The sequence below is a fragment of the Gorilla gorilla genome, chromosome 8, assembly GCF_029281585.2.
Source record: "Gorilla gorilla gorilla isolate KB3781 chromosome 8, NHGRI_mGorGor1-v2.1_pri, whole genome shotgun sequence".
In the NCBI taxonomy this organism is placed as follows: Eukaryota; Metazoa; Chordata; class Mammalia; order Primates; family Hominidae; genus Gorilla; species Gorilla gorilla.
Genome location: NC_073232.2, coordinates 92,277,074 through 92,287,707, shown reverse-complemented (window position 1 = coordinate 92,287,707; position 10,634 = coordinate 92,277,074). Strand labels below are relative to the sequence as shown.

The 10,634-nt window shown below is 35.2% G+C and overlaps 1 pseudogene; it reads left to right on the top strand.

The window, feature by feature from the left end:
• The first annotated feature begins 3,763 nt into the window (after positions 1-3,763).
• LOC101141560 (geranylgeranyl transferase type-1 subunit beta-like) lies at positions 3,764-4,790 on the top strand (annotated as a pseudogene).
• Positions 4,791-10,634: the final 5,844 nt, after the last annotated feature.

Sequence of the window (10,634 nt, the reverse complement as noted above, 5' to 3'; positions counted from 1 at the left end):
GGCAGGCGGATCACAAGGTCATGAGATCGAGACCACCCTGGCTAACAGGGTGAAACCCCATCTGTATTAAAAAATACAAAAAATTAGCCGGGCGTGGTGGTGGGCGCCTGTAGTCCCAGCTACTCGGGAGGCTGAGGCAGGAGAATGGCGTGAACCCAGGAGGCGGAGCTTGCAGTGAGCCGAGATCTTGACACTGCACTCCAGCCTGAGCGACAGAGCAAGACTCCGTCTCAAAAAAAAAAAAAAAAAAAAAGGATAGACCAAGGAAAAAATATGCTCTGAGTAAGAGGTAAGCACGGAGGATCAATTCAAAATGGTCCCAAATGAAGATGCCTTCTGAGTATATGTCAGGGAAGTGAAGACAATGAATAGTTTCATGCAAGCAATTCAAGTGAGAAAGGGCAATGCGTAAGGCAAAATAAATGAGATGAGAAGCAACCTTTGCCCTCAAAGAGCCTGGTAAGAAGAAGTTTTTTTTTTTGTAAGTCTTGCTTATTTTTCATTAGAAAAAAAGTTAGAGGCAAATCTTTTTACTTAGGCATATCATAGAAATATTTCTGTATCCTCACTATGAATGAGAAAATAAGCATAAACTCAAATTATAAAAAGATCCAACAGGCAAAAAGCTATGTCATATAATGTTTGTTTGAGGTTGATACTTTAAAAGAAATTATCTACCCAAAAGTTGGGGAGAAAATAAATAGAAATCTGTTTTTCTCCACTGCTTTAAGAATCTAGACTGATTTCAACTCTCTTAGACAAAATTTCACATAGACCACATGCATGAACATTTTTATGCTGCCATTATACCTTATATGGCAAATAATTGCTATAGCCATACTTATTTTACTTTGTTGAGCTAAATACATTTTTACCAAAAAATGGTATGTATCAAAATCTTAAATGCTGACATTTAATGGGAAAATGGAATAACTTACATGCGCTATAATTCTCAACCTGTTTAGTGCAAAAGATCTTAAAAGATGAAAAAAGTTTAGAGAGACCAATCACAAATGGAAAAGAAAGGAAAATTCAAAATGATGTCAAGATAAAAACTAGAATATTAGCTCCAGGACAGCAAAAACTTCTGTCTTTTATTTTTTAAACTACTCCCACCCTGGTACTCAGAAATTTGTTTGGACATAGTAAGCACCCAATAGATTTATTGAATGAGTAAACACATTTTAAAACATCAAAATTATTACCTGTATTACAGTGAAAAAAATACCTAATGACCTTCTACAATGTGCCATTCTTTATGCAAAGTACTTTATATATATCAGCCTGTATAATCACTGTTAAAACCAATGAGAAAGATAATAATTTATTGATGAGAAATTGGAAGTTCAGATCTATTAAGAAAGTCATCCAAAGCCATGCTGACTTCAAAGTACAGACTCTTTACTTTAGGACATGGCATAACCCCCAGAGGGTAATGATATTGAGAAAGCTTTGCCATTGGAAACACAATTTCATAGACAAGAAGAGAAGGTTATGTTCACATTACTTTTCATGCTTCACATGGCAAGAACATTCTGCTCTTTAATGTTAGGATTCATAACTTTCCCTAAATACTCTGTGCTCTGTTGTCTAAATGGTAACACCAAGAATCATCACTTTTCCTCCATAATAGGATGTGCAGTGTCTTTGTGTGAAATATAGTCTATAGTTGTATATCTTCTAGTTGAGAAATTTAATCATGCAATATATCTGGAATAAGAAAAAAATACAGCAACAATTAAAATAGGACAATAAAAATGAGTAAGATGTTTAAATTTCCATTGCCAGAAAAATCGTGCAAAACACAATTCATGAAAGAGAGAGTGGCATAAAACAACTGCAGGGGAGAAATGATGAAAACAGAAAAAGAAAGAGAGAAACTAGTGAAATAAAGTTGAAAAAAGCTTCATTTTCACAGCATCGCATTTTGTGAAAAGTCTTACACTTTTACATTAAAGAGTTTAAGAGTATACTAAATTGAATTTGTTTTTGACTTGATGTTTCTGCTTTAAATTATATCAAGGCTTAATTACCATTTAAAACTTACTATTAGTTAATTTATATATCATTACTAATGTCAGCATCTTGTCAGGCATAAGAGTTAAATATAAATTTATATTCCCCAGGTGAACACAATTGATACAAGAAAAAAAATTACTAATCAAGAAAAAAAAAGGAGTTCCTTTCTCTAAATGTATCACATAGTGATACAGCTTTTTATACACTACAAATAGACTGGGTCAGAAGTTAAAGAAAGTCGTTTGTCTTCTGGAAAAATTATAAATCATATTTTATTAAGAAAAACAAAAAACTGTATTTACTCAAATTCAGGATAGGATCAATCAATATTTTCTCTTAAATTTACAGTTGACAAAAAATTGGAAAGAAGTAATAGAGGACTTTTGGTGTTTTATTATTGTTATGTGATATTATTCCTGATGACTCTAGAATTAACTTCACTTTAGTCTGTTCAAGGATATTACTCCCACAAGTGTTCCTTCCTCAGGATTATAAAATGTACCCCCTTTACTCTGTCATACTCATTAGCATACTGTCTCATATGTTTCATGCTGTGGAACCTCATAGGACTTATAGCACCTATTACAACTCATTTGTAACGTTTTTTTTTTTTGAGAGGGAGTCTTGCTCTGTTGCCCAGGCTGGAGTGCAGTGGCGTAATCTCGGCTCACTGCAACCTCTGCCTCCTGGGTTCAAGCAATTTTCTGCCTCAGCCTCCTGAGTAGCTGGGTAGCTGGGATTACAGGCGCCCACCACCACACCCGGCTAATTTTTTTTTTTTTTTTTTTTGTATTTTTAGTAGAGACAGGGTTTCACCATCTTGGCCAGGCTGGTCTTGAACTCCTGACCTAGTGATCCATTCGCCTCGGTCTCCCAAAGTGCTGGGATTACATGCGTAAGCCACAGCGCCTGGCCCTATTGATAACACTTTTTAAAGTTCTCTATACTTTTTTTTTTTTTTTTTTGAGACGGAGTCTGGCTCTGTTGCCCAGGCTGGAGTGCAGTGGCGCGATTTCGGCTCACTGCAAGCTCAGCCTCCCGGGTTCACGCCATTCTCCTGCCTCAGCCTCCCAAGTATCTGGGCCTACAGGCGCCCGTGACCACGCCCGGCTAATTTTTTGTATTTTTAGTAGAGATGGGGTTTCACCGTGTTAGCCAGGATGGTCTCCATCTCCTGACCTCGCGATCTGCCCGCCTCGGCCTCCCAAATCTACTCTTTTTTATATTTCTCTGCTCTTATTCACACTTGAACCCTATCTAATCAGTGTCTTATCACTACCACATTCCTGAAACCACACTGTCAATGACCAAATCACTAAATCCAATGGTCAATTTTCCATACTCATGTTGCTTGAATTATCAGCAACATTTTTGTTTCTTTTTGGAGACAAGATCTTGCTCTGTCACTCAGGCTGGAGGGCAGTGGCTCACTGTAGCTTCAACCTCCTGGATTCAAATGGTCCTTCCACCTCAGCCTCCCAAGTAGCAGCAGCATTTCATACAGTTGATGACTCTCTCCTTATTGACAAAAATATCCTCATTGCATTTTCAGTTGACAACACTCTCCAGGTTTTCCTTCTACCTAGTTTCTTAATCTCCTTTGCAGGTACTTCATCCTGTCTAATCTCTAAACCTTGGGGTAAAAAGGGTTCAGGACTCAGGTGTACGTTTTTTTTCTATCTAAACTCACTCCATCTCTTAATAACATCATCTAGGTCGAGGCCGACGTCGCTTCCGGAGCAGCATGGCGGCCACTGAGGAGGAGAGGCTAGCAGGGAGCGGTGAGGGAGAGCGGCTGGATTTCTTGCGGGATCTGCACGTGCGATTTTTCCAGCGCTGCCTCGAGGTTTTGCCGGAGCGCTGTTCTTCACTCGAGACAAGCAGGTCTTTCCCACAGAAGACAGATCAAATCTAAATCGCTGTGGTTTCCGAGGCTCTTCATACCTGGGTATTCTGTTCAATCCATCAAAGGCTCCTGGAACAGCTCATCCTTATGATAGTGGCCACATTGCAATGACCTACACTGGCCTTTCATGCTTACTTATTCTTGGAGACGACTTAAGCCGAGTAAATAAAGAAGCTTGCTTAGCAGGCTTGAGAGCCCTTCAGCTGGAAGATGGGAGTTTTTGTGCAGTACCTGAAGGCAGTGAAAATGACATGCGATTTTTGTACTGTACTTCCTGTGTTTGCTATATGCTCAACAACCGGTCAGGCATGGATATGAAAAAAGCCATCTCCTATATTAGAAGAAGTATGTCGTATGACAATGGACTGGCACAGGGAGCTGGACTTGAATCTCATGGAGGATCTACTTTTTGTGCCATTGCCTCACTATGTCTGATGGGTAAACTAGAAGAAGTTTTTTCAGAAAAAGAATTGAACAGGATAAAGAGGTGGTGTATGAGGCAACAAAATAGTTATCGTGGAAGACCTAATAAGCCTGTAGACACCGGTTATTCTTTTTGGGTGGGAGCAACTCTAAAGCTTCTAAAAATTTTCCAATACACTAACTTTGAGAAAAACAGAAATTACATCTTATCAACTCAAGATCGCCTTGTAGGGGGATTTGCCAAGTGGCCAGTAATCCAGGTGCTTTGCATGCATACTTCGGGATCTGTGGCCTGTCACTAATGGAGGAAAGTGGAATTTGTAAGTTCATCTTGCTCTGAATGTAAGCACACAGACTTCTGAACGCCTTCTAGATCTCCATCAAAGCTGGAAAACCAAGGACTCTTAAACAATGCTCAGAGAATGTACATCTCTCTACATGACTGACTTTAGATTGGGAGGGTGGGGGGATTTGTAGCATAACTGTAGCTCAAGTTTAAAAGCCATGTATAACCAAGTGTGCTCTTTTTTTAAAAGGTAGAGTCTTACAATCAAATCTCCTGCTGATGTCACTTTGGGGTATGGTCTTGAGCCAGTAATCTTTGTACTGGGTTTCAAGAAAATCTTTGTTGAAGTTTGAACCACAACTTTGTCATGGTTCTTAAATGTTTATACTGTATTTCAAAGAAGTTGTTTGAGGCAAATTAAGTGTATGTGTGTAGGTTATCTTTTTAAAAACTCTTCAGTGCAAATTGTATTTTGTTATAAAATGGACACAAATCTGCAAAACAAATTTACACTTCATATAGCATTGATAATCTTCAGGTGAACAGTTAGTAATCATTTAAAAAGCTCACTGCTGATGGTAGAAAATTTGCTTTAATGAATTAAGTATCTGGGATTATTCTTTGAAAACAGATGACCATAATTTTTTTTAAAGCAGAGTGACTTATTTTGTCTTATTTTTAAGTAAAGTGTGCCAATTAAACCTGTGTGGCCTATATAAATGAAATTAATAACTTCATAGTTAGAATAGATAGGTTTAACTAATGTGATAGTTTTCTAAAAGGAGATTGTTTGAAGACAACTATTATGTAACTGAGGGAAAAGCAATAACTATATGTGATTGTGAATGAGGAAATTTTGTGCTATGTGGGTCATTTATTTAGACATTGCTGTGGTGAATACCAGTTATGTTTGATTTTATTCTCAAATCATTAGTTGCCTTATTTTTGGCTTTCTAGAAAGAAAACAATCTTTTCTATCTAGAAGGAAAGATACTTCGTGTTTTTATTTTTAGCCATTTGAATTCTTTAATTTGTTGCCCCCAGTGTGTTAGCTGCTCTAATTTCAAACTAATACTTTTCTAATTTTTTTCAAATTAAATAAGTAAAAAAATACAAAAACAGAACCATTCAAATAGATTCAGTGGTGCAACTCTATACATTGTCATTTTTATTCTCATATTTTCTGGTAAGTGAGAGGGAAATGTAAGCATTTAGAGGGTAAGAACCAGGGTTTTGTTTTTGTTCATTGTTTTGTTTTCTTAAGTCTATGAACTAGCTAATTATAAAGGAGATAGTATAAAAACTCTTCATTCGTAATTCATCAATAACTCATATCCATTACTTGCTCAGTGACATTCAGAACTATGAGTCTAGTACTGAAATAGGGAAAGAAATCTCTTCACTAAAGGAGTTGGATTTAAGTTAGTCTTGGTGATAATAAACGTTGAAATACAAACATCAGTATAAAAACTAGATTACTGGTATCACTGTTTAGGCATTGTAATATTTTAAATGTTATCTTTTTTTCTAAATTAGAGAAAAAAATGTTGTAAAATAACAGTCCTTCCCAAGGGAAACACTATGTACTTGGAGAAATGATTCATTTATTATTGGCATGCTTAGTTTTAAACCTGAGTTTGCCAAAGTCAACTGTATGTTTTTTAATTAGAAATAAAATAAATCTTCTGATGGTGGGGGAAAAAATAAGCCCAATAACAGATGTTATCCTTCTATGGGTTATTCCAGTTGCTACTATTTAAATCATGGCAGATTAAGACATCCATATCTCAAACTAAGTCATCTCTTAGACATTGGAAGCTGAAATAGCATATACATAATGGCTTTAGGACTATATAAAAAGCCCAAATTGTTTTTTCTATATCACCAAGAAAAGTTAGAAGGTAATAAAGGTAGTAACAGTGACTGTATTCATAAATGTAAGTTAGAGAAAAATTACAATCTAAAAGTATTTCATAAGGCTAAATATTTTCTAACTCCTTATAATTTAATACCATAAGATTATAAATTTTAGTAAGCTTCTAATTGATATACTTGTGGGAGACTTTCTTGTGAAACTTTATGGACTAGTAAATATTCACATTCCACAGCAACTTAATTGACCAGAAAATAGCAGGCCAGTGTGAACTGTGGAGAAACTATTTCTAACTTTTCTACGTAGTTATTTACAAGAAAAATATTTACCGATTAAATAAATTATAAGCAATATTTCACATATATACTTTATTCCTTAGCAGGAGTGATATAATAATGGGAAATATGAAGTCCAAAATCTCAAAAAGCTCTATTTCCTACTCCCTACTCGTCTCCTTCCCGCCCCCTAATTTTGTGGTATTTTTTTTTAGAAGGTAGGAGGAGGAGCTTTGTTTTGAGCATCTGCATACAAATAAGATTAATCAGATCATGTGGCATAATTTAACCTGTTTATCATTTCAGTGTTTTTAGATTTGATCTATAATATATATGTTATTAGATCTTTAAATAGTTATTTATATTTAATCTAAATTCATATAGAAATCTTGCTGACAGTGGTATATAATTTGAAAACTGTTGGACCTGATCATTTTTGAGAGACAGTTAATGAGGAGGTGCTCTGGAATCAGATGACCTGGGTTTAAATCCCAGATTTGCCAGTTCAGCAGCAAGATCTTGGACCCTAACTCTCCCATTGATAAAATAAGGAAAATAGGTAACACCTAACTCACAGGGTTTAGGATTAAATGAGATAATACAGATAAAGCACTTAGGATAGTACCTGGAATACAGCAAATTTCAAATTATAGTTTCTTTATAATGATCATAAAATTATTTTTGTAATTAAAACCTCTTTCTACAACAGAAAGAGGTCTTAACAGTTTAACCTCAGGGAAAACGGTGACAACAGTGTTGTTTTCTAATCTCCCCATAAAAATACAGAGCAACTAGGATAGCCACAGACACTATTACAACGCTAGATGACAAGGTATCTCCATGAACTTCAAAATACAACTAAGTGAGGACAAACCACTGACCCACATAGTTTCAGCATCTGTGGAAGGAAGTAGAAGGAAGGCAGCTGGTTTCTGACAGCTCTACAAACTGGAGAACGACAACACTGCCCACAGTTTCTCACTACAAAGTGTGGCAGGCCAATCTAAGAACAGGCACTGAAACTGGGAAGTGGTTACAGAATCCCATTTGCAGATGAATGTTAAAGCAATATGCTAAGGTCTGATGATCGCATTAGAGCAGTCTGGGTTTTACACTGTGTACCTCTTGAAGCTTATGAGACAAAGCCCAGCACTGAGGACAAACTTCTAGAATTAGAATCCAAATGGGCAGGATGGGTAAAATAGGACAAAAGAAAGAAGATCTAGATAAGTATTGGGAAGAAAGGTCAAGATACAGAGACATTATATATATGTATTTTCATTATATATATATATCTCTCTCTCTCTCTCTCTCTTTTAAATCACTGTGAAAATGGGACCTCTAAGGCTGTGAAGTCATCCTAGAGCCACTCCTCCCTCCTGAAAGTACAGAAAAACTCATTTCAGTTAAGGGGAAAAAAAGAGTAACTGAGCCAGGATTACAGTCCAACTCCATTCAAAGTTGACGAGTTAATGGGTGCAGCACACCAGCATGGCACATGTATACATATGTAACTAACCTGCACATTGTCCACTTGTACCCTAAAACTTAAAGTATAATAATAATAAAAAAAAGAAAGCTGAGGCTTTAAAAACTGAAAAAAAAAGAAATAAGAGAATAAATAGATCAACATCCTTACAGACAATGAAAGCACACCAGAAATGACCACAAGACAGATAAAAACCTAATATTTGCAAAAAAGTAAAATGCAAATATGACAGGAAATTTATAGTAATTAGTACAATTATCAGTAAAAGTAGGAAAAGGTGAAAATTAACCAAGTACCAAACACTTGGAGTAAAAAGCAAAATAAAGCAGAAGGAAGGAATGAATAAAGATAAAAGCAAAAAATAATTACTAGTAGAAAACCAAAACAAGAGAGGCAATACATCCAAGTTGGTGATAGGTAGTGTGGGGAGTTGAGTGAGATAAACTACCAGCTAACCTATTTAAGAAAAAAAGGAGGAAGCACAAATACAAAAATTTAAATGACAAGGGGGAAATAGTAAAACAGGAAATTTGTTTAAATTGACTACTTTGAGCAATTTTACACAATAAATTCGAAAACTATTTTGAGAAAAATACAAATTGCCATAATTTACTCTAGGTAGATAAAGAAAGTCACAACAAACCAATTACCATAGAAGAAACAAATACTTAAAAGCACCCCCTACCAAAAGAAGCATCAAGCCCAGATTGTTTCAAGGGGATTTCTACCAAACCTTTTAAGATTAAATAATCCTGTTCTTGCTTAAGCAATTCCAGAGACTAAGAAAATAATATTGAACCTCAAAGTGCCAAAAAAAAAAACTCCTAAATTCATTATTTAAAGTGAATGTAATAGCATTGATTTAAAATCCTGTCAAAGATTGTACCAAAAAGAAAATTATAGAGCAATCTCATGAATATTAATAAAAAGTTTTAATGATATATTAGCAAACAATCCAACAGCACTTTCAAAAGGTAATCATGACTAAGTTGGGCTTATTATAAGAATGCAAGGGTAATTCAATACTAGATAATCTGTTCATATTCATCATATTCAGTTAAAAAAACTTCATCTTTGCAGAAAAGACAAGATAGAATTGAGCAATCACTTATGTTAAATATACTAAGTAGAAATCAATGAATAATCCATTAACATTGTACCTCTACCTAAAAGCCAGCATCTTAAATTTCAAATCAAAAGAGACTTTCCAGCTGAAGTCAGGAACAAGACATGCCCACTAACTCCTCTGCTACTTAACAATGTGTTGAGAGTTTTAGCCAATGAAGTTAGACAAAATAAAGACGTGAATTGGAAAGGAAGAGGTAAAACTATTTGCAGATATGAATATGTGTCTAGAAAGCCCAAATGAACTTGTTGAAAAACTAAACAATAAAAGAATTTAGTAAAGTAGCTATTAAATACAATTTACATACAAATATCAGTAGGCTTCACCAGACACAAGTGCATACTTTGATTCCATTTTGGTGAATTTCAAAACAGATAGCATTTATGTATGGTGTCAGAAATCAGCACCCCCTTTCAGTCACTACCTGTCTTCCCAAAGGTAAGCATTATCAAAATCACCATCAATTAGTTTTGTCTGTTTTTGAATTTTATATGAGTGGAACCCTATAGTATACATTATTTTTCAACTGGCTTTAACTCAGTAGGACTGAAAGAGGGTACAAAGGGACTGTGTGGTGCTGGTAGTGTTATGTTTCATGATCTAGGTGCTGGTTACATAGATGCATTCACCTTATGAATATTTATCAAGCTGTAAATTTATGATTTGTGCACTTTTCTGTGTGTATAATTATGGCTCAATAAAAGTGTTTACTAAAAAAAAAAATCTAGTCCTATGATCTGAAATCTCATTTATAATATAAACCTACCAGTCTGAACATCTCCCTTGAATTCCATACTAATATATCCAATTATCTACCCCACCTTTCTATATGGATGTCCAATACAAGTCTCAATTATAATGTTCAAAATCAAACTCCTCATATTCTTTTTCAAAACAGCTCCTTCTGTCATCTTTCCCACTTGACTCAAGTGTAATACCCATTCTTCAAATTGCTAAAACTAAAACCCCTTGAGTCATCCTTGATATCTCTTATTCTCTCTTTTGCTATATCTAATCCACGTTGATATCCTCTTTGACTCTCTTTTTTCAATGAATCTCTCATTAATTGCATTATCATACCACATCTCATAACTTTCACCTTTACCACCCTAGCTCAAGCTGTGACTTGTAGTAACCTTGTTTTTTGATAAGCTTTTTAAATAGAAATCCTTCTACCTTTAACATCATAGAGTTTGTTTAGAACATAGTATTCTAGTAATTATGTCAACACCAGCCA